General features: G+C 35.4%; 1 pseudogene across 1 annotated transcript in view; it reads left to right on the top strand.

Moving 5' to 3' along the window:
* The window catches only part of LOC308417021 (cytochrome P450 2C29-like), a 144,877-nt pseudogene that overhangs the window by 28,683 nt on the left and 90,869 nt on the right, over positions 1-25,325 (top strand). The window contains exon 8 of the transcript in view: positions 20,134-20,321. The product of the transcript in view is annotated as a cytochrome P450 2C29-like (transcript). The remainder of the gene's footprint in view (positions 1-20,133; positions 20,322-25,325) is intronic.

Raw genomic sequence — 25,325 nt, 5'->3', positions numbered from 1 at the left:
ACAGCATGACATGTAAATGGACTCTGGCTGTTCAAAAAACAATAAAATGCTGGTCAGTGTCTGGGTTCCCTGGGAGAAATATTTTGGACAGCATATATTCCCTTGTGGATACATATTCTTTGTTTGTATTTTTACTTTCTTTTATTTTTTACACTGCAGATTTTATTTCCCTCCCAGTCCACCATCTTGAATATTCCATATTCCATACACCCATTCTGCCCCCATTTTTTTATTCATGAGGATGTCTCTACCTCACCCTTACCCCACCAGATCGTTTAAACACCAGGAGCCTCCAGTCTTTTGACATTAGGAACATCTGAACCCAGACCTGGTAGTTTTCAGCTGTATATGTAATGGGGACCTCTTCTCAGCTAGTGTATGGTGCTTGGTTGGTTATCTAGTGTCTGAGAGATCTCAGGAGTCCAGAATAAATAGAAAATTCCAGTAGTTCTACGTTTTCCTCTTCCTCAGCTTCTTCAAGATTTCCCCAAATTCAACCATAGGGTTTAGCAGCTTTTCTGTTCATTACTTGGGTGCAAATATCTGTATTTGACTTTTTCACCTGCTTGTTGGGTGTTTCAGAGGGCAGCCATAATAGGTCCATTTTTGTGAGTGCTCCATAGCCTCAGTAATAGGCCTTGGGCCTCACCTTGATCTGGATACCTCTTTGGGCCTTTCAGTGGACTTTTTATTCATCAGGCCTTTCTCTATTTCCATCCCCGCAGTTCCTTCAGACAGAAACAATTATGGGTCAGAGTTTTGAATTTTGAATAGCAACCCCATTCCTCACTTGTTTTGTCTTCCTCCTGGAGGTGGGCTGTACAAGTTCTCTCTCCTAAATATATGGCATTTCGTCTAGGGTCCTCTCCTTTGAGTTTTTTTACTCTCTAAGTTCACAGTTCTCTGGTACATTCTGGAGGGTCCTCTCAGCCTCCTACCTCCAGAGTTCACCTTTTTCCATTCTTTTCCCTGGTTTACAGGTCTTAAATTCTTTAATTATAGATTATAGATCAATTATAGATCATGTTTTCTTCATATCCTTTGCCCTTTTTCTTCTCTGCTCCTTCTACCCCTCTTCCCTTGTGGTTTCTTTCTTCTCCCTCCCAATTGGGTCTGAGGTCCTTCATCTCATTGACTTTTTGGGGTTCTGTGGACCGTATCTTGGGTATTCTGCTCCAACTCCCAAACACTCACCCCCTCCTCAGCACCTTGGCATTCTCCTACACTGGGAAAATGAGCCTTCAGAATCTGCTGTTATTCCATTTATTGAAAATTGTTTTTTCTCACATAGTGTATCATAATTAGGATTTCTCCTTTTTCTACTCTTTCCTATTTCTCCTTGCCTCCCTCAACATTCAGATCTACTATTTTTATACCTCTCATTAGAAAACAAACAGTCTTATAAAGAATAATAATAATAAAAATATACTAAAATACAATATAATAAGATTCAATGAATATTAAATTACACACTAGAACTGGTCAAAACAAATGAAAGAAAAGAGCCTGACCGAAGGCTCAAGAAGCAGAGACGCATTTATTTTCACACCAAGGAATTCCATATAAACACTAAACTTTAAACCACAATATATATCAAAGGATTTAGAACAGACTTGTGCTTACTGTTTCACTCTGTCTGATTTTATATGTCCTTTGGCTATATTGATTTCATATAGTCTCCTTTTTAGTGTGTTCTCAGCTCTGGCTCTATCCTGGGTGGTTTGGAGATTCCCCTGGAAATTCTATTGTTACCTACTCAATTAGATGTACTGTAGCCCTGGAACTGGAAGTTTAATTTGGTGACAACAGATATACAATCAGTTTTCTGCCTCCCTATATTTTGGAAATTTTACTTAGTTCATCTTCCTATATGTTTTTGTATATTAAAGAAATTTCTAATGTACCTTGATTCCATACCATCCTTCAACTTCTTCCTAACTTTAGCTTTATCTTTCTGTATTCCCTTCCTCATCTGCCTTTTCCCTCCTTATCTGATGCCTCATTTTCTTCTCCCAACCATTTTATGATGGTTTATATAGTTTGTTCCTATTCCTTTAATCTCTGCATAATCTTTGTACTTCTATAGGTTTTAGCTTAGTTATCATTAATTTGACAGATAATATCCACACATTAGAAAATAATAGCATATTTGCATTTTGGGTTCAGGATGACATGGGGATGCTTTCCTAGGTCCAATACTTTATGATTGAAACTATTTCATCATTTCATTGCCTTTTTAATGGCTGAGTATTACTCAATTGTGTAAATGTTTCACTTTATAAAATCTATACTTTAGAGAATTCCACTTTGTTTCAAAAATCTGTGTATTATGAATAAAGCAGCAATGGGCATGTTTGTGCATGTGTATCTCTGTAGAAGGAAGCAACTATTATATGTATGCACAAGAGTAGAAGAGCAGGATCTTGAAGTATATAGACTCTCATCACTCTTAACTTACTAAAGTGCTGTCTAACTGATATCCATAGTGCATGGTCAGGTCTGTATTCCCAGTGGCAATGGAAACGTATTTTCTTTAATCTACTCTTCAACAGAACAAGGTGCCATTTTTTTCTTTATTTATCATCACAATTATTTTATGTGTAAGATAAAGTCTCATTGTAATTTTGATTTACATTTCCCTGATGACTATGAATTTTGCAAATGTTTTTCCTTACGACTTTATTTTTTTAAAATAGGGATACTTATACAGATTTTTAATGGCATTTTGGCATAACATTATATGAATTTTTTGTCAGTACTTAATTCTTTTAGAAGTTTAATAGCATGCATTGAAATCCCACTAGTTATCATAAACATGAAGTACATGTAGGACAGAATATAATATGGAAACAGATTTCCTGTTGAATATAGATTAAACATAATGATATGTGAATACCAAAAATTGCCACAAGGCTATTATTTTAGCTCTTGGATTATTAATGATGTGAGGTCCAGGTTTACCACACTCACAGAGAGTGCTATACATTTATGCTTTTCCCTAAGAAGGACTGAGGATTTCATTTTTTTTTTATTTTGTTTTGTTTTTTTGGCCTTTGATTTTCTTGAGCTTCATATAGTCTGTGAGTTTTTTCTGGGGTTTTCAGAGATTTCTGGGGTTACTATCCAATTATCAGTGACAGCATATTATGTCTGTTCTTTTGTGACTGGGTTACGTCACTCAGGATGATATTCTCTAGATGAAACCATTTTTCATAGGAATTTCATGAAGTCATTTTTTCTGATAGCTGAGTAGCAAACCATTGTGTAAATATACCAAAAGTTTTGTATCCATTAATCTACTGAAAAACATCTGGATTCTTTCCAGCTTCTGGATATTATAAATAGGGCTGCTATGAACTATTGTGATGCATGTGTCTTTATTGTATGTTGGAGGGTCTCTGGGGTGTATGCCCAGAAGTGGAATAACTGTGTCTTCAGATAGTACTGTGTCCAATTTTCTGAGGAACCACCAGACTGATTTCCAGAGTGGTTGTAACAGTTTACAACCCCACCAACAGTGGAAGAATGTTCCTCTTTCTCCTCATTCTTAGCAGCATCTGCTATTATCTGAATTTTTGATCTTAGCCATTTTGACTGGTGTGAAGTGGAATCTTAGTGTTGTTTTTATATGAATTTCCCTGATGAATAAGGATGTTGAGCACTTCCTTAAATGCTTCTCAGCCATTCGATATTCCTCAATTGAGAACTTTTTGTTTACCTCTGTACCCTATTTTTTAATAGGATTGTTTGATTCTCTGGTGTCCATCTTCTTGAATTTTTTGTATATTTTGGAAATTAGGCATCTATCAGATGTGGGGTTGGTAAAGATCTTTTCCCAATCTGTTGGCTGCTGTTTTATTTTCTTGACAGTGTCCTTACCATTACAGAAACTTTGCAATCTCATGAAGTCCCATTTGTCGATCTTTGAGTTTAGTCATGCACCATTGGTGTTCTGTTCAGAAAAATTTTCCCTGTGCCTATGTGTTCTAAGGTTTTCCCTACTTTTGCTTCTAATAGTTTCCATGTACGTAGTTTAATGTGGAGATCTTTAATCCACTTGTACTTTAGCTTTTACAAGGAGATAAGAAAGGGTCTATTTTCATCCTTCTGCATGCTGAGAGTCAGTTGAACCAACACCATTTGTTGAAGAGGCTGTCCTTTTTCCATTGAATGTTTATAGCTCCCTTGCCAAATACCAAGTGACCATATATGTGAGGGTTCATTTCTGGGTCTTCTATTCTATTCCATTAATCCACATACATCCTTATATTGGTATTGGTTCATGTTTCTCACAGTGAAGTTTGATGTTGGTTTTTGGTTTATTGTATATTGCTTTTATTATGTTTAAGTGTGGACCTTGAATTCCTGTTTTTTAACATGAAGGGGTGTTGAATTTTGTCAAATGCTTTCTCAGCATCTAGTGAGATGACCATGAGGTTTTATTCTTTGAGTTTTTTTATATGGTGGATTACATTGATAGATTTTCATATATTAAGCAATGAAGCCTACGTGATCATGGTGAATGATCGTTTTGAAGTGTTCTTGGATTTGTTTTCCAAAAATTTTGTTGAGTATTTTTGCATCAATGTTCATAAGTGATATTGTTTTGAAGTTCTATTTCCTTGTAGGGTCTTTGTGTGGTTTAGGAATGACGGTTATTGTTCCCTGGAAAAATGAGTTTTATAGGGTTACACTTCATTCTATTTTGTGGAGTAGTTTGGAGAGTGTTGGTATTAGGTTGTCAATGAATATCTGATAGAATCCTGCACTGAATCCATCAATTCCTGGGCCTTTTTAGGTTGAGAGGCTTTTGGTGACTGCATCTATTTCTTTAGGTGTTACAAAATTATTTAGATTGTTTACCTGGTCATAGTTTAATTTGGTATCTGGTATCTATCTAGCAATTCATCCATTTCCTCTAGATATTTCTTATTTTGAGAGTAGGCTTTTGTAGTATAATCTGATGATTTCTTGGATATTCTAAATTTCAGTTGTTATGTCTCCACTTCCAATTCTGATTTTGTTAATTTGAATACTCACTCTTTGCTCTCTAGCTAATCTGACCAAGCGTTTTTCAATCTTGTTAATTCTCTCAAAGAACCAGCTCTTGGTTTTGTTGATTCTTTCAATGCTTTTTTTTGTTTATATTTGGTTAATTTCTGCTTTGAGGTTGTTTATTTCTTTCTGTCTACTCTTCTTTGGTATATGCGTTTCTTTTTCTTCTAGAGTGTTCAATTATGCTGTCATGTTGCTTGTGTATGCTTTCTCTAGTTTTTTGGAGGCACTCAGAAGTATCCGTTTTACTCTTACTACTTATTTCATTGCATCTCACATGTTTGGTTATCTTGTGCTTTCATTTTCATTAAATTTTGGAAAATCCTTAATTTCTTTATTTCTTCTTTGATTATACTATTGTGGATTAGATCATTGCTCAGCTTCCATATGTATATGGATTTTTTTTGTCTTTGTTGTTGTTGAAGCTTTCATCTATGGTGATGTGATAGTATGCATTGGAATATTTAAATCTTATATCTGTTTAGGCTTGTTTTGTGACTGACTATATGGTCAATTTTGGAGAAGGTGCAGTGAGGTATTGATAAAAAGGTTTATTCTTTTGTTTTAGGGTGAAATGTTCTGTAGATGTCTATTAATTACAATTGGTTCATAACCTTTGTTATTTTAACTCTACCCTTATTCAGTTTCTGCATTTTTCCCCCCAAATTTACTTAAGTAGGTTTAATATGCATAGCCAAATTACCAGCATGAAGTGACTTTAAGAAGAAGGGATGAATTTTGTCAAATGCTTTCTAAACATATAGTAATATGACCATGTGATTTTGATCTTCGAGTTTGTTTATATGGTGGATTACATTGATGGATTTCCTTATATTAAACCATCCCTGCATCCCGGGGATGAAGCCTACTTGGTCATGATGAATGATCGTTTTAATGTGTTCTTGGATTCGATTTGCAAAAATTTTGTTGAGTATTTTTGCGTCAATGTTCATAAGTGAGATTGGTCTGAAGTTCTCTTTCCTTTTAGGGTCTTTGTGTGGTTTAGGTACGAGGGTTATTGTAGCCTCAAAAAATGAGTTAGGTAGTATTCCATCTGATTCTATCTTGTGGAATAGTTTGGAGAGTATTGGTGTTATATCCCCAATAAATGTCTGATTAAATTCTGCATTGAACCCATCTGGACCTGGGTTTTTTTTGGTTGGGAGGCTTTTGATGACTTCTTTTATTTCTTTAGGTGTTATGGGATTATTTAGATGGTTTATGAGGTCCTGGTTTAACTTTGTGATCTTGTATCTATCTAGGAATTCGTCCATTTCCTCCAGATTTTCCAATTTTGTGGAGTATAATGTTTTGAAGTAGGATCTGATGATTTCTTGAATTTCCTCAGTTTCAGTTGTTATGTCTCCACTTTCCTTTCTGATTTTGTTAATTTTTATATTCTGTCTTTGCCCTCTAGTTATGCTGGCTAAGGGTTTATCAATTTTGTTGATTTCCTCAAGGAACCAAATTTTGGTTTTTTCGTCCTTTCAATGGTTCTTTTTGTTTCTATTTGGTCTATTTCTGCCCTAATTTTGATTATTTCTTGCCGTCTACTCATTTTGGGTATGTCTGCTTTTTTTTGTACTAGGGCTTTTAGCTGTGCTGTCAAGTTGCTGATGTAAGCTCTCTCCAGTTTCTTTTTGGAAGCACTTAGGGCTATGAGTTTTCCTCTCAGTACTGCTTTCATTGTATCCCATAAGTTTGGGTATGTTGTGTTTCATTTTTGTTGAATTATAGAAAATCCTTAATTTCTTTCTTTATTTTTTCTTTGAACCTGATATCGTTTAATAGAGCGTTGTTTAGTTTCCGTGTGTCTGTGGGCTTTTTGTTGTCTTTGTTGTTGTTAAAGACCAGCCACAGACCATGGTAATCTGAGAGGATGCATGGGAGTATTTCAATCTTCTTACATCAATTGAGGCTTGTTCTGTGTCCAATTATGAGGTCAATTTTCAAGAAGTTGCCATGGGGTGAGAGGAAGAAGGTGTATTCTTTTACTTTAGGATGATATGTTCTGTATATATCTATTAATTCTAGTTCGTTCAAAGTTTCTGCTAGTTTTGCAGTGTCCTTGTTCAGTTTCTGTTTCCATGATCTGTCCATTGGTGAGACTGGGGTATTAAAGTATCCCACGATTATTTTGTGGGGAGAAATGTATTTTTTGAACTTTAGTAGGGTTTCTTTTACGAATGTGGGTGCTTTTTTATTTGTAGCATATATGTTAAGGATTGAGAGTTCCTCCTGAAAGATTTCCCCAGTAATGAGTATAAAGTGTCCTCCCTTATCTTTTTGACATGTTTTGGTTGGAAATTTACTTTATTCAATATTATAATAGTCACTCCAGCTTGCTTCTTGGGGCTGTTTGCTTGGAAGTTTTTTTCCCACCCTTTTACTCTGAGATAGTGTCTGTCTTTGTCTCTGAGATGAGTTTCCTGTATGCAGCAAAATGCTGGATTTTGTTTATGTATCCAGTCTGATAGCCTATGTCTCTTTGTTAAAGAGTTGAGTCCCTTTATGTTAATAGATATTAAGGAATAGTGGTTTCTGTTTTCTGCTATTATTGCTTTTGTAGGTTGAATTGTTTCTGTTTCTTTTTATTCTTTTGGTTTTCTTGTTTAGGAGTTTTGTTGTTTTTACTAGGATGTAGTTTACCTCATTGTATTGGGGTTTCCACCTATAATTCATTGTAGTGCTGGGTTTGTGGTCAGATGTTGTGTAAATTTAGATTTGTCTTGAAATATCTTCATCTCTCCATCTATGGTGATTGACAGTTTTGCTGGGTATAGTAGCTTGGGCTGGCACTTTTGCTCTCTTAGGGTGTGCATGATGTCTGACCAGGCTCTTATAGCTTTCATAGTCTCTGTTGAGAAATCGGGTGTGATTCTGATTGGTCTGCCTTTATATGTTACCTGTCCTTTTTCCCTTGCTGCTTTTAGTATTCTTTCTTTGCTTTGGGCACTTGGTGTTTTGACTATTATGTGTTGGGAGGAATTTCTTTTCTGGTCCAACCTATTTGGAGTTCTGAAGGCTTCTTTTATGCACGTGGTCATCTCATACTTGAGGGTAGGGAACTTTTCTTCTACGATTTTGTTGAAGATATTTACTGTGCCTTTTAGTTGATACTCTTCTCCCTCTTCTATTTCTATTATTCTTAGGGTTGGTCTTCTCATTGTGTCCTGGATTTCCTCGAAATTTTGGGTTAGGTGCTTTTTATTTTTTGCATCTTTTCTGTCTGTTTTTCTTTATTTTTACAATGTTGTCTTCTGCCCCCGAGATTCTCTCTTCCATCTCTTGTAGTCTATTGGAAATGCTTGCTTAGGAGATTCCTGATTTCTTTTTTAGGTGTTCTACCTCTAGGGTTATCTCTTTTAGTGTTTTCTTTATTGTGTCAATTTCCATTTTAAATTCCCTCTTCTATTTCTTCATCTCTTTGGTTCTGTTTTCCTCTAGTTCTTTGATTTCTTTGAGTGTTTTTTTTTTTTTTGTTTCCTCTTTAAAAGCTTTTGAATCTTTTTGCTTTTCCTCCTGTTCTTGTTTTAGTATCTCTATCAGCATCTTGAGGTATGGTTTCAGGTCTGTGTCTTATTTTTCTGGAGTGTTTGGCATCTCAGTGTTTGCTGTTATGGGAGATCTGGATTCTGGTGTTGCCATGTTGTCTTCTTTTCTGTGGAATACACTCTTTCGCTTTCCTCTTGCCATCTTGTTGTCAGTGATATATTCTTGCCTTTCCCTTTTATCTGGTCTGTGTCTCTGGATCTCCACTGGTCCATGTGTCAGATGGGCAGAGCCCTGTTTTGTGCCCTGAAGTCGCCACCAGGTGGAAACAGAAGTTTCAAAGTTGTGTTCCTGGTCCCTGGATCAGGCAGGGCGGGGGGTGCACTTTCCTTGTGCAATCCGCAGAGATCTTTCTGCTCCCTGGCTGCCCAGATCTCCTACTCACCAGTCTTTAATCCTTTAGGAACTCCAGTTTCTGCTTTTTTGATATGTCCATTGATGAGAGTTGGGGTTTGAAATCTCCTACTTGTCGTGTGCCCCACTTCCCGCTGGCAGGAAAAAGGCGTGCAACAACAGGATTCTTCTGCGAACAACCTTTATTGTATTGTGAAGAGGAAGACACTGAGCAGGAAAAGGAACCCTAATTTATACCCTCCAAGAGTTGCGTGTCGCTGTGTGATTGGCTGCCTGCCAGTGGTCTGATCGTGACGCCCCGGGATGGGCAGTGACTTGGCTCACACCACTCTTTGCACATGTGCCCAGTGGTTATTTACCACACTTTAGCTGATTCATGGCACCTGAAACCAGCACCATCTTGTAAGGCACAGCCTTCGGCCCTCAACACCTACTATTATTGAGTGTGGTGCAATGTATATTTTGAGCTTTAATAAGTTTTCTTTTATAAATATGGGTGCTCTTGTATTTGAAGCATATATGTTCAGAATTTAAAATTCCTCCTGATAAATTTTCTCTGTAATGAGTAAAAAGTGTCCTTCCTTAACCTTTTTGATAACTTTTGTTTGAAAATCTACTTATTTTGATATAAGAATTGCTCTTCAAGCTTGTTTCTTGGAGCCCTTTGCTTGGAAGGTTTCTTCCCAGTCCTTTATTCTGAGATACTCTCTTTTTAGAAGTCGTGTGTGTTTCCAATTGGTCTGCCTTTATATGTCACATTACACTTTTCCCTTACTGCTTTTATTATTCTTACTTTGCTTTGGGAACTTGACATTTTGACAATTATGTGTTGGGAAGAATGTTTTTCTGGTCAATCTGTTTGGAGTTCTGTAGGCATCCTTTATGCTCATGGACATCTCATTCTTAATGGTAGGAAAGTTTTCTTCAATAATTTTGTTGAAGATATATACTGTGCCTCTAAGTTGATATTTCTCCCTCTTATATTCCTATTATTCTTAGGTTTGGTCTTCTCATTGTGTCTTGGATCTCCTGGACATTTTGGGTTAGGAGATTTTTGGTTTTTGCATCTTCTCTGACAGTTTTGTCTATATTTACAATGTTGTTTTCAGCCCCCGAGTTCCTCTCTTCCATCTCTTGCAGTCTGTGGGAGATGCTTGCATTCATGACTCCTGATTTTTTTTTTTTTTTTTTTTTTTTTGGTTTTCCATCTCCAGGGTTGTCTCTTTTTTGTTTTCCTTATTGTTTCTATTTCCATTATCAATTCCTTCACATATTTGGTTGTATTTTCCTGTAGTTCCTTGAGTTCTTTGAGTGAATTTTGTGTTTCCTTTTTAAAGGTTTCTATTTTTTTGGTTGTGTTTTTGTACTTGTTTAAGTGAGATATTCACACTCTTCTCAACAATTTCCATCACCATATTGAGGTATGAGTTCAGGTCTGAGTCTTTGTTTTCTGGAGTGTTTGGCAATCCACTAGTTGTCGTTGTGGGAGAGCTGGGTTCTGATGTTGCCAGGTTGTCTTGTTTTTTATTCCTTAAGTTCTGTCATTTACTCTTGCCTTCTTGTTTTCTGTGATTATACTTGGTCTTGTTGTCAGTGATTTGTATCTGTGTCTCCTGTGGACCTGAGGGTCCATGGGTTCATGAATAAAACTTCTTCTGATGGTTTGATTTTTAATGGGAAAGCAGTGAGTTCTGGTAATACTGACTAAGCTTTGTCTTTGTTGGCTCTGGTGTGGGAGCTCTTGAGAAGCTGTTCTAGTAGTTCAGGCCTGTACACATAGGTCCTGTGTACTACTGGCTGGGACCTGACCCTTTTCCAGACAGCACAACACTTCCAGCTTTCTTCAAACTCCTGGTGTGCTCTCCCTGGGCCTACGTGCCAGGCTCCCCTCTCGTCCAAGTGTATGAGGGTCTCTATAGTTCAAGCTCTGTCTTTTCAGGGCAGACCCTGGTCCCACTGACAAGTTCCTGTGTCTTATTGTGGTCTTGTGTGAGCCTAGGCTTTTCGGGCAGATCCCAAGTCCCAGTGCCAGAGGTGTGTCCCCACTGTGGGCTGCAGAGGTGCATTTTCTGTGTGCTCTGCCTAGCCCTCTCTGCACCTTGGTTACTCACAGTACAGTGTAACCAGGCCTGTGTCCCTAGACCTCTGCTTTTCCAGGTGGCCTGCATTTTTTCTGACATTGCTTGGATTTTTTTTCAAAGGTTTGATAGTGTGCATTAAGGTCTTACTAGTTACAATGAGCATAAAGTACATGTAAAACAAGATATAACCCGTAATTAGTCATCGTTTTCTTGCTGTGTAACAATTGAGCATAATGGCTTTTTCTTTTTCTTTTTCTTTTCTTGAACTACTGTACCCCATTTTTAATAGGATTATTTGAGTTTCTGGAGTCTATCTTCTTGAGTTTTTGTACATATTGTATATTAGACCTCTTTCAGATGTGGAACTGGTAAAGATCTTTTTCCATTCTGTTGGTTGTCATTTTATTTTCTTAACAGAAAATAGCCTTATAGAAACTTTACAATCTCATTAAGTCCCATTTATCGATTCTTAATGTTAGAGCACAAGCCATTGTTGTTCTGTTCAGAAAACTTTTCCTGTGCCTGTGTGTTCAAATGCTTTTCCTATGTTCTCTTCTAATAGTTTTAGTGTACCTGGTTTTATGTGGAGATCAAATGTAATCTTAAAAGAATGTTGTGTTTGGATCCAAATTTAGTTTCCGAGATCACTTTGAGCTTTCAGAAATAAGATAGATAAGATATGTTTAGAGTTACATATAAGTTTTATATTAGAAATATATACTTTATATCCTGTTGTAATTTTTATGTAATGATATTGATCTGTTTTTTAATATTTTTATCATAATTTTTCTCTTGAATATTTTTAACATGTGACCATGAGGTTTTATTTTTTTATAAAAGAAACATTATCTAAGGGTATTGAAAGGAGTTAATAGAAGATATGTCACTAAAGCTTATCCTTGCTTCAAGGATTCTCTTTGTGTGTGAATGTTTGATCTCTCTAACCACTATAGACCCTGTAGATATCTTGATCCACATACATCATTTGGTAACAACACTGACCTCTCATCAGCCTCCTCTCTCAGTTTACCCTCTGGTGTCAAAGTTGATGTTTTAGAAGGCAGAGACAAAGAGACAGAGGTATAGACAGACAAGACAAGAGAGACAGACAGACAGACAGACAGACAGACAGACACACACACACACACACACACACACACACACAGAGAGAGAGAGAGAGAGAGAGAGAGAGAGAGAGAGAGAGAACTAGAATGACCAGATGGTCCTTTTATCTGATGCATACTCCTGGGTAACCTAGAGAAGGCATGTGTTGACATAGCAGTTGCTAGGTTTTTGAGTGCAAGGCAGATGGAATGGTTTCTTAAAACACACTAAGAAAATGAGGTTTTCTTTTTTTCTTCACCAAGAGATTTTTAAAAATCATTTATTTTATAAACTTGTTCTATGAGCCAAACTCTGCAATACTTATAAATTATCTGTATCACTGAAAGGTACCAGATATAGAGAACACATGCAAAAGTAATATGCACTAGGTATCATAGGAACTTAGGGATAAACTGAGAGTTGCTCTACTTTTGGGGCAGCCTGAAGAGGAACTTTTGTTCTAGAGAATTCATACAGTTCTAACAGATTTTGGTAGATAATGTTGCATGGGAGACTAGAGATAAGACAATGGCGGTTTAGTGTTTTGACATTTTGAACAGGTCACTTGAACTGTGTATATATTTTCATTTACATATGTATAAGATTTATGTCAGAACCCAAAATATTGACTTGAGTTAGTAGTCAATGCACTTTTGTTTTTTCCAAGCATTTTATTTTTTGGTGCAGGGGGTATAGTATTCATGTTTTTTGGGGGGCTAGTATCCGCACTTTTTTGGTGTTTTTTTTTTAATTTTCTTTTTTTTGAACAACTTTATTTTAAAAAACAAAGATAAATTTACAAATTTTAAGGATTTTTGCATGAAAGTATACGAATACATTTTTTGTCAATGTTTGTTTTTTTTTTTTTTTCAAAGGTTTGATAGTGTGCATTAAGGTCTTACTAGTTACAATGAGCATAAAGTACATGTAAAACAGGATGTAACCCGGAATTAGTCAATGTTTTCTTAGTGTGTAAGGATTGAGCATAATGATTTTTTTCTTTTCTTTCTTTTCTTTCTTTCTTTTTTTCTTGAGCTTCACACAGTCTGTGAGTTGTTTCTGGAGTGTTCAGTGCTTTCTGGTGTTAGTATCCCATTATCAGTGACTGCATATTATGTTTGTTCTTTTGTGACTGGGTTATCTCACTCAGGATGATATTCTCTAGATGCATCCATTTTCTTAAGAATTTCGTTAAGTCATTGTTTCTCATAGCTGAGTAGTACTCCATTGTGTACCACAATTTTTGTATCCATTCACCTTCTGAAGGACATCTGGGTTCCTTCCAGCTTCTGGCTATTATAAATAGAGCTGCTATGAACATTGTGGTGCATATATCTTTGTTGTGTACTAAAGTGTCTCTGGGGTATATGCCCAGAAGTGGAATAGCTGGGTCTTCAGGTAGTACTATGTTCAATTTTCTGAGGTGTCTTTATTTATTAAAGATAAATCTGTCTTTAATACGGACTATTATATTTTTGCTTGCATAATGTGAAACATTGAAGATGTGTCAAACAAGTGGATGAATTTGGCTTATTAAGTCTGAACCCACGTTTTAACACTAAAACAAGTTACAGCTCTAATAAATTTATTAATATGAAAAATATAAAAGTTCTGTATGAAAAATTGGAATCACACACAAATTAAAGTAGGAAAAAAGATGAGATATTGGCCTCCAAAACCTTTACTTACATGTATTATTTACATCTATCTATCTATCTATCTATCTATCTATCTATCTATCTATCTATCTATCTATCTCTGTCTGTCTGTCTGTCTATATATCTATCTCTATATCATCTATTTATATCTATATATAGGTGTTTGTGTGTGTGTGTGTATGTGTGTGTTGGTCGTGTGTGTATGTGTAATCCTAGTGTCTCATGCATGATAAGCATCTACTCTAAAACTGAACTATTTCCTCAACGAAGTCCATGTTCACATTTGGAGACTGATTTCTTCTTCATGATAATACATTGTTGTTAATGTCTCTAGCAATGAAACCAACTTTAAGGTAGAAGTATACAAGCAACAGCCACGGTGGGGTTCAGTCTGCCCTTATCTTTTTAGAAAAGTGGAACTGTCCCTTTCTCTTTTCTTAATTAATTAATTAATTTTATCAATCATGTCATTCATTTATATCTCAAATGATATCCCAATCCCCAGTTACCCCTCCACAAGCCCCTATCTTACAAACTACCTCTCTTTCTTCCCCTTTGCCTCTATGAGATTACTCCCACACCAACCCACACTCTCCTGCCTCACCTCTACAGCAGGACCAAGGGTCTCCCCTCCAATTGATGTCAGACAAAGCCAAACTGTGTCATATATGCATCTCGACACATGGATTTGTCTGTTTAAACTCCTTGAATGCTGATCTAGTCCCAGGGACCACTGGGTGTTCTGTCCAGCTGATATTATTCTTTCTGTGGGGTTGCAATCCTCCTCATCTCCTACAGTTCTTCCACTAGATCCCCACATGTGTCCCTGTGCACATTCTGATGGCTGGCTCCAAGCATCTACATTTGCAGTGATCAGCTCCTGGCTGTACTACCCAAGGAGCAGACTCACCAGGTGCCTCTTGATAATAGCAACAATGTCAGGTTTGGTGTATGCAGTTAGAATGAAGTCCCTGGTTGGCCCTTCCTTTACTCTTCACTCACTTTTTGCCCCTGTTGTTTCTCTGGAAAGGAACATTTCTGGATTAAAGACTTTGAGATGGGTGGGTGGCCTAATTCTTTGACTGGGAGCCGCGCCTATCTACTGGAGGTAACTCTAAAGGTTATATCTCCCATTTTCTGCTAAAATCATTCTTATTGAGTCCTGGGAGCCTCTCATTTCCCTGGCAGCTGGGACACTCCAGTGGCTATCACATTTCCTCCTTTCCTCAAAGGACATTATTTTTATTTGATTTTCTGACCCTCTGCATTACTCTCCTGTCCCCTCCAGTACCTGATACTGGCCCTTCTATTTCTTCCCACTTCTCTGTCCCTCACAGTTTCACTCTCTCTCCACCTCCCACTATAATGCTATTCACCTTTCAATGCAGAACTGAAGCATCCACACCCAAATCTTTCATCCTACTAAGTTCCATATAGTTTGTAGATTATAGCCTTGGTATTGTGAGTTTTTAGACTAATTTCCAAGTATCAATGTGTATATACCAAGTGTGTTCTTTTGTATTTGTGTTTCATAACTCAGGACATTTTTTAGTTCTATTTAATGAAGTCATTGTTTTTAATATCTGAGAAGAACTTCTGTACTTCTTTTGAGGGACATCTTGGTTGTTTTCAGCTTCATGCTATGGTATATAAGCCTGCTATATACATACTGGAAAATGTGTCTTTATTATATGTTGAATACCAGTAGTGGTATAGCTGGGTTATCAGGTAGAACTGTTTCAATTTTTTGAGGAACTGACAGACTGAATTCCAGAGTGGTTGTAGCAACTTGGAATCTCACAAGCAATGAAGGATTATTCCTCTTTCTTCACATCCTTGCCAAGATCTACTGTCACCTGAGATTTTTATCTTAGCCATTCTGACTGATATGAAGTGAGATCACAGAATCATTTTGATTTGCTTTTCTCTGATAACTTAGTAAGTTCAACATTTCTTTAAATGCTTCTCAGCCTTTTGAGACTCTATTGAGGATTCTTTGTTTTGCTCTATTCACCATTTTAAAAAATAGGATTATTTGATTCTCTGGAGTCTATCTTCTTAAATTCTTTGTAAATTTTGGATATTAGCCCTATATCTGAGGTATAGTTGCTCAAGATCTTTTCCCAATCTGTTGGTTGCTTTTTTGTTCTATTGATAGTGTTGTTTTTCTTACAGAAGCTTTGAAATTTTATGAAGTCCCATTTGTTGATTCTTGATCTTATAGTATAAGCTATAGTTGTTCTGTTTAAGATATTTTCTTCTGTTCCTATCTGTTAAAAGCTCTTTACCACTTTTTGTTCTAATCATTTCAGTTTATCTGGTTTTATGTAGAGGTTTTTGATCTACTTGTACTTGAGCCTTTTACAAGGAGATACGAAAGAACCAATTTGCATTATTCTACGTGCTGACCTCCAGTTGACAATTGAACCAGCACCATTTATTGAAAATACTATCTTTGTTTCAATGGATGGTTTTATCTCCGTTGTGAAAGTTCAATTAATCATAGGTGTTTGGGTTCTTTTCTGGGTATTTCATCTATTTAATTGATCAACCTTCCTGTCTCTTTACCAATACCATGAAATTTTTAATCACTATTGCTCTATACTACAGCTTGAAGTCAGAAATGTTGATTTTTCCAGAGTACTTTTATGGTTGAGAATACCATGTGCAATCCTGGGTGTTAGTTATTACAAATAAATTTGAGAATTCATAGTTATTCTAAATAAATTTGAGAATTCATTTTTTCATGTCTTTGAAGAATTGAGTTGGAATATTGATTGTGATTGTATTGAATCTGTGGCTTGCTTTTGGTAAGATGGTCATTTTTACTATATTAATTCTGCCAATCCATGAGCATGAGAGATCTTTTTATCTTCTGAGGTTTTGTTCAAATTATTTCTTCAGGGACTTGAAGTTCTTGTCATACAGATCTTTCACTTGTTTTGTTAGAGTCACATCCAGATATTTTATATTAGTTGTGACTATTATAGTTGTTGTTATCTACCCTTTTTGCATAAGATTTTTTTAAGCTGTAGGGACTTTCTGGTAGAAATTGTTGGATTATTTATGTGTACTATTATATCATCTGACAATAGTGATATTTTGCATTTTCTTCTAAGTTTGTGTACCTTTAATATCCTTTACTTGTCTAATTATTCCGGCTAGAACATTTAGTATTTTATCGAAAAATTAGTGACAAGTTTGTTAGCCTTGTCTTGTTCCTGATTTTAACGGAAATGCATCAAGTTTCTCTCTTTTTAGTATGATTTTGGAAATTGGTTTTCTATGTATTGCTTTTATTCTACTTAGATATGGACCTTGAAATCTTGGTTGCTCCAATATTTTTAAAATGAAAGGGCATTGTTATTTTCCAAAGTCTTTTTTAGCATCGATTGAGATTGTGTATTTTTTTTTAATTTGTATATATTGGATAACATTTATGGATTTATGTTTATTGAAATATTTTTGCATTCCAGAGATGAAGCCTACTTGGTGTTGGTGAATGATTGTTTTGACATGTGCTTTCATTTGGTTTGAGAGTATTTTATTGTATATTTTCATAGATATTTATAAGGAGTATTAGTGAGAATTTTTTCTTCTTTGTTGGGTCTTTTTGTGTCTTAGTTATCAGTATAAATATGGCTTCATCACAAGAACTGTGTAGCATTCATTCTCTTTCTATTTGGGGAATAGTTTGAAAAAGTTTGCTATTTGATCATCTTTGAAAGTCTGATAGAAATCTGCACTAAACCCATCTGGTTCTAGTAATTTTTGGTTGAGAGAGTTTTAATGATTGCTTCTATTTCCTTAAGAGTTACGGGATTATTTAGATGGTTTATCTAACACTAATTTAAATTTGGTACCTGGAATCTGTCTAGGAAATCATCCATTTTATCCAGATTTTCCAGTTTTTTTTGAGGGTAAGCTTTTGTAGTAGGATCTAATAATCTTTTGAATTTCCTCAGTTTCTGTTATATCTCTCATTTCATTACTGATTTTGTTAATTTGGGCACTGTCTCTGTGCTCTGCGGTTAGGTTGGCTATGGGTTTATCTTGTTGATTTTCTCAAGGAACAAGCTACTATTTTTGTTGATTATTTGTGTAGTTGAAATCTACTCGGTTGATTTCAGCTCTGAGTTTGATTATTTCCTTCTATCTTCTCTAGGGTGCATTTTCTTCTTTTTATTGTAAAACTTTCAGGTGTTCTCTCAAGCTGTGAGTGTATAATCTCTCCAGTTTCTTTTTGGTGTCACCCAGAGCTATACGTTTTTATCTTAGCACTCTTTTCATTGTGTCTCCTAAATTTTGGTATGCTGTGCCTTCATTTTCATTAACCTCTAAAAATTATTTAATTTTGGTAGTTACCTTTTCCCTGACCAAGTCATTATTAAGTAGATATTTGTACAGATTCTATGTATATGTGAGCTTTCTGTTGTTTTATTGAAGATAAACCTTAGTCTTTAGTGGTCTGTTAGAATGAATTGGATTAATTCTATGTTCTTATTATTTGTCGAGATTTGTTTGCTGTATAATTATGTGGAAAATTTTTGAGAAGTCACTGTTCTGACTGATTTTGTGTCAACTAGACACAGATAGATTTATTACAGAGAAAGAAGCCATCTTAGTGTCTGTATGACCTCTTTCCAAGATATTTTGTCTTTTAGAGCCTCTATTGGGGAATCTTGTGTAATTCTTATAGGTTTGACTTTATGTGCTATATGACCTTTTTCATACTGCCTTCAATATTTTTTCTTACTTTTGTGTATTTGGTCTTTTAATTATTATGTAATTGTTTTGTAGGCCTCTTATATGTTTATGGGCATGTTTTTCTTTATGTTTGGGAGTTTTCTGCTACAATATTGTTGAGGACATCTGTGAGCCTTCTGAGTTGGGAATCTTTATTCTGTTCTATACATATTATTCTCAGGTTCAGTCTTTTCATTGTTTTCTGGATTTCTTGAAAATTTAGAGTAAAAAGTTAGGAGCTTTTTATTCTTTGTATTTTTGTTGATTATTGTGTCAATTTCTTTTGTGGTATCTTCTACACCTGAGATTCTCTCCACTTCCTCTTGTTTATTGGTAATGCATGCAGTTGTTTCTCCCGTTCTCTTTTCTGGGTTTTTAATCTCCAGGATGGTCTTCTATTCGATTTCCTTTAATGTTTCTTTTTTCATTTTTATATCCTGCATGGTTATCTTTATTTCTTTATTTGTTTGTGTTTTCCTGAATTTTTTTATGGAATTTCTATGTTTCCTCTTTAAATACTTCTACCTATTTACCTGTGTTCTCCTGTATTTCCTTAAGGAAGTTATTCTTGAACTTTTTAAATCCTCTATCATCTTCATGAGATGAAAATTTAGATCTGAATCTTGCTTTATAGGTGTGCTGGAGTATTAGGGGCTTTCTGTGGTGGGAGATCTGGGTTCTGATGTTTTCAAGCAGTATTGGTTTCAGTTGCTTATGTTCTTGTCCTTGCCTTTAGTCTCGATATCTCTGAATACATCCTGTGGTGCTGGATGAATCATAACCCCTTGGAATTGATCTGATACTACAGTGTGGGCTGAGGTGTTTGGAGTCTATAGCCAAGTTTCTATTCCTGTTACAGCTGCAAACCAAAAAGATGACAGGTTTCTGGATGGGTGGGGTATCTTCATCCCAGGTTCTGGTGTCTGGGGTTCAGGATCTATAGTCCCTTTTCTGCCAGAAATTGAAGTGGGGTTTGCGGGTCTCACTTGTGATGCTGAATGTATCAGAATACCTGGGGAATCAAGCTGCCACTGGGGTGTGGCTGAATGTGTTGGGATCTTGAGCAGAGGCTCTGCTCCCAGCACAGGTGAAAACCAGAAAAAAATGCAGGTCTGGAATGAGTTTTGAGTTTGAATCCTAACACTATGTCATATCTCAGCAAACAGATCAGAGACACTCAACTTCCTGAAACGTTTCCATCACTTGCCAGGTCACAAATGCATCTTTAAAAAGGATAGTGGCCATCAAAATGCAAGGAGATCTTGAGTATAATGTGGTCTAATGTATTGATTGATAGAAACCTTTGGGCTTTGTTATAACAATTATTTATAATTTCTTTGCTGTTATGGCTAAAAAATAATAAGAATATTTTGATCTGTCATAATACCTATGTAGAAGGATAGTAATTTAATTCAGAACACATTATTTCTGTATAAATGTATTTTATATAGTTTTATGCATAAACATAAATTTTATAATCATAATGTTTTTTGGCACACATGTATGGAGCTATATATGGCTTTACATTCTGACAAACATATCATATTTTTTCCCTTTCTTTGATTTTTTCTGTGACCAACCAGCTAAAGTCCAGGAAGAGATTGAGCGTGTGGTTGGCAGACACCGCTGCCCCTGTATGTAGGACAGGAGCCAGATGCCCTACACAGATGCCATGATTCATGAGGTCCAGAGATTCATCAGTCTCATTCCCATCAACCTGCCCCATGCAGTGACCTGTGATATTAAATTCAGGAACTACCTCATCCCAAAAGTAAGCTTGCTACTTTACTGTACCCCTTTGCTCTGGTTCACTGATTGTCCTATGTTCACAGTGTGGTACCAATCCTCTGATATATTTTTGCATTCCTTCAGGACCCAGAAGTAGCTCTACTGCAGGAAGTAAGATATCTTGTATTGAAATTTCCACATTTTCAGCCATCCATATTACATTTTGCAAAACATAAATATTTCTGTGTGAATTTTTCAATATTTTATCAATTTTCCAAGTCTTTTCTAAAATTTTTATTATTGTGAGAAAAATCTATAATTTGGATAACATATATCCCAAATTCTTCAGTTTATCAATGTCCTTCCTTTATTTCTTAGGGATATTCATTTTCTCTATACCATGTTTGTTTTCCATAAAGCAGCACTCAAATACCTTCTGATATTTTACATAAATGATAAATATCTTTCTGTTATTATTTCCCCAGGTACCCCTAACATTTTTTATCTGCCTAATGGAAACAATTATTTATTCATTTACTTGATTTTATAGTTATCTCAATGTAAAATTATTGCTTCTAATGATATGCATGTAAGTGCATGTGGAATTTGAAGGTATTGTGTGAACCAACACTCTTCTATGTACTTACTGTATCCTGGGTTTTAGTTCCTCTTCATTGTAATGAATTGTAGAGAGTTATGTGAAAACCCATTTCCAATGGGTCTTATTTCTCATTTGGATGAAAGAACATAATTTTAACATCTCTCTATCAAATTTGTTGTTTCATAAATATACAGTCATGTTGATCAGATGAACATTTTAGTCTGATTTATTTAACTATATAAGAGACAATTCTTTTGGAAGCAAATACATATAATTATGGCCAGGAATATGTGTCTTTACTCTGATATATTTATTCACATATCATTACATTATTTTCCAAATTGCTCACTGCAGTCTTTTAATGTTTCTATGCATTGTTCACTTTTTATCACCTGACTGTTTATGTTAGAAACATGTATGTATATTGGATATGTTCTGCCATCCATTGCCTATGGCTTCTATGAAAAGAAATCTCTGTTCATACTTTTTCTTCCTCAAACTTGTTAGAATTTTGATACTAAAATGGAGTAGTGTGCTTAAAACTAATTTGAAATTTTCCCTGATGTGGTTCTGTTTTTACTTATTCAATTTTTATGGTTACTTAGTATTACTTCCAAGACAATGAAAAACTTCAGATTTAGTATGTGGTAATACAAATAACACATGAAAAATCCAAATGTTTATGATGACAACTCTATTCAGAGAGAGCTCAATGCTATTTCCTGGGCAGTCTCTTATTTTTCAGGAGGTGGGGCAAAACACACTGGCAGTGTTCTAGTTACTAACATCATGTGGAGATGATGGATCTAACTTTCCAGGTGATAATTGGTCTTGCTGTGTAGTGACAGGTTTGGTATAAGTTATAGGATACCAGTTTGCTCTCTTTAGCTAAATGATATTTTCTTGAGATATGGTTTTTTCTTCTTACAGTTGAGATCTATTGCTAATATTCAAAACTTTGTTTCTTTATGTCCTTAGACTCATATAAACCACAAATAGAATGAAAGAATAGTTAGGAATGACTTATCTCCTGATAGATTCCATGAGATTCTTATCTTGAGGCTAAACTTATCATCCTTCATACTGCTACTGGGTCATGATATTTGTCTGAAACTCTTGATGAACTATTCTTTTTGACAACTGATATTTATGAGGTATATGGAGTCAGATGTGATGAGGTATAAATGTCAATATTAAGAGAAGCAAGTATCAGAAGCGTATGCAACCAGACAAAAGCCAGACCTGGTTAGCTTCATCAGGACTGGCATCCTGCCTGCAGTGAGAATGAAGATTCCCAAATGAAAGGCCAAGTAAATATGTTCACCAAATTTTAGAAGAAAATTTCCTTAACATAAAGAATGGGATGACCAAAAACATACAAGAAGTCCTCAGAACCCCAAGTACATTGAGCCAGAAAAAAATTCTTCCCGACACATAATAGTCAAAATAACAAATGTCCAAAACAAAGAAAGAATACTAAAAACATTAAGGGAAAAGGACAGGTAACATATAAACCAGACGAATAAGAATTAGAACAGACTTTTCAATAGAGTCTATAAAAGCTAGAAGATCTTGAACTGAAGTCATACAGACCATAAAAGCACACAAATGCCAACCCAGGTTACTATAACCAGAAAAACTCTCAATTACCATAAATGGAGAGGATATTTTAGTACAAAAGCAAATTTACACATTATCTTTCCATCAATTACACACTATAAAAATAATAGATCGAAAACTCTCCCACTATCAGGAAAAGTCCACCCTAGGAAAATCAATTAATTAATCTTCTTGCAACAAACCCAAAAATAAGAATGGCACACAAATATAATTCTGCTTCTAACAACAAAGATATCAGGAAACAAAAATCACTAACCTTTACTATCTTTTAATATCAGTGTACTCAATTCCAAAATAAAAAGGTATAGAGTATCAGACTGGATACATAAACAGTATTCAACATTTTGCTGCATACTGCAAACTCATCTCAGCATCAAAGACAGGCACTACCTTGGAGTAAAAAGTTGGGAATAAACTTTCTAAGCAAATAGATTGAAGAAATAAGCTGTAATAGCCATCCTAATATCAAATAAAATATATTTTGAACCAAAAGTCATCCAAAATACAAGCAAGGAAAAGTTTTTGCTCATCAAAAAAAAATTACCAAAATGAACTTTCAATCCTGAACATCTATACTTTAAGTACTAGGGCATCCACATTCATAATAGAAATTCTACTAAAGCTCAAAGCATATATTGCACCACACACAATAATAGTGGGAAAACTCAACATCCCACTCTCAGCAATGGACAAGTCATTGAAAAACAAACTGAACAGAGACACAGTGAAACTAACAGAAGTTATGAATCAAATGGATATAAAAGATGTCTATAAAACATTTCGTCCTGAAACAAAATAATATACCTTTTTCTTATTACCTCATGGCACCTCCAAAAATGACCATATAGTCAGTCACAAAACAGGTTTCAAAAGATACAAGGACATCAAAATAATCGCATGCATCCTATCACATCACCATGGACTAAGGCTGGTCTTCAACAAAAGCAAAAACAACAAAAAGCTCACATACATATAGAAGCTAATAATATTCTACTTGGTGATTGCTTGGTCAAGGAAGAAATAAATAAAGAAATTAATTACTTTTTAGAAATTAATTAAAATATAGGCACAACATATCCAAACATATGGAATACAATGAAAGCAGTGCTAAGACAAAAATTCATGTCTCTCTCTCAGCTATCAGAAACAATGACTTAACCAAATTCTTAAGAAAATGGTTGCATCTAGAGAATATCATTCTGAGTGAGATAACCCAGTCACAAAAGAACAGACATAATATGCAGTCACTGATATGGGATGCTAACCCCAGAGGCTCGGACTGCCCCAGAAACAACTCACAGACTGTGTGAAGTTCAAGAACAAAAGAAAAGAAAACAAACAAAAAAAAAAAAAACAAAACAAAACAAAAAAAAAAAAACCTTATGCTCAATCCTTAACACACCAAGAAAACGTTGACTACTTCTGGGTTACATCCTGTTTTACATGTACTTTTTGCTCATTTTAACTAGCAAGACCTTAATGCAGAGTATCAAACCTTAAAAAAAAAAAGCCAAGCACTGAAAAAAATGTATTTGTATACCTTTATGCAAACATGTTTAAAATTTTTTCTTTTACCTTTGTTTCTTTTAACATCTTTATTTTACAAAACAAAGATAAATGTACAGATTTCAAGCATTTTTTGTGTAAAATTATACAATACATTTTTGTCAGTACAAAATGGTTTAATGTGGAGATCTTTGATCCACTTGCACTTGAGCTTTGTACAAAGAGATAAGAAAGAGTCTATTTTCATTCTTTTGCATGCTGAGTGCCAGTTGGACCAGCACTATTTGTTGAATAGGCTGTGTTTTTCCATTGAATATTTACAGCTCCTTTGTCGAAAATCAGGTGACCATATAAGTGAGGGCTCATTTCTGGATCTTCTGTGCTATTCCATTGATCCACATGCTGATTTCTGTACCAGTACCATGCAGTTTTCAGCACAATTGCCTTGTAATATAGCTTGAGGTCAGGGTTAGTGATTCCCGCAGTTGTTGATAGTGATTTTCTTGTTGTTGAGGATGGATTTTGCTATTCTGGGTCTTTTGTGTTCCATATGAAATTGCACATTGATCTTTCCAATTACATGAAGAACTGTGATGGAATTTTGATGGGGATTGCGTCGAATCTGTAGATTGCTTTTGGTAGGATGGCCATTTTTAAAATGTTGATCTTTCCAATCCATGAGCATGGGAGATCTTTCCATATTCTGAGATCCTCCTCAATTTCGTTCTTTAAAGGTTTGAAGTTCTTGTCGTACCGGTCCTTCACTTGCTTTGTTAGAGTCTCACCAAGGTATTTCATAGTTTGTGTGACAATTGTGAAGGGTACCTTTTCCATAATTTCTTTCTCCACATGTTTGTCCTTTGAGTATAGGAAGGCTACTGATTTGTTTGAGTTAATTTTGTATCCAGCCACTTTGCTGAACTTGTATATCAGCTGTAGGAGTTCTCTGGTGGAATTTTTGGGGTCACTTAAGTACACTAACATGTCATCGGCAAAGAGTGATGTTTTTATCTCTTCCTTTCCGATTTGTATCTCCTTGATCTCCTTTTGCTGTCTAATTGCTCCAGCCAGGACTTTCTGAATCCAGAAGCACATCAAAATGATCATTCACCCATGATATAGTAGAGTTCATGGCAGGGATGCAAGGATGGATAAGTACACGAAAATCTATCAATGTAATCCACTATATAAACAAAGTCAAAGAAAAACACAGGAGCCTCTCTCTAGATGCTTAAAAAGCATTTGACACAAAATTTCACCCCTTCATGTTAAAAGTCTTGAAAAGATCAGTAATTCTAGGCTCATACTTAAACATAGTAA

This window comes from Micromys minutus (genome assembly GCF_963924665.1).
Source record: "Micromys minutus genome assembly, chromosome: 2".
Lineage (NCBI taxonomy): Eukaryota > Metazoa > Chordata > Mammalia > Rodentia > Muridae > Micromys > Micromys minutus.
Note: the sequence above shows the minus strand (reverse complement) of the source record. Positions and strands in the feature narration are given on the sequence as shown.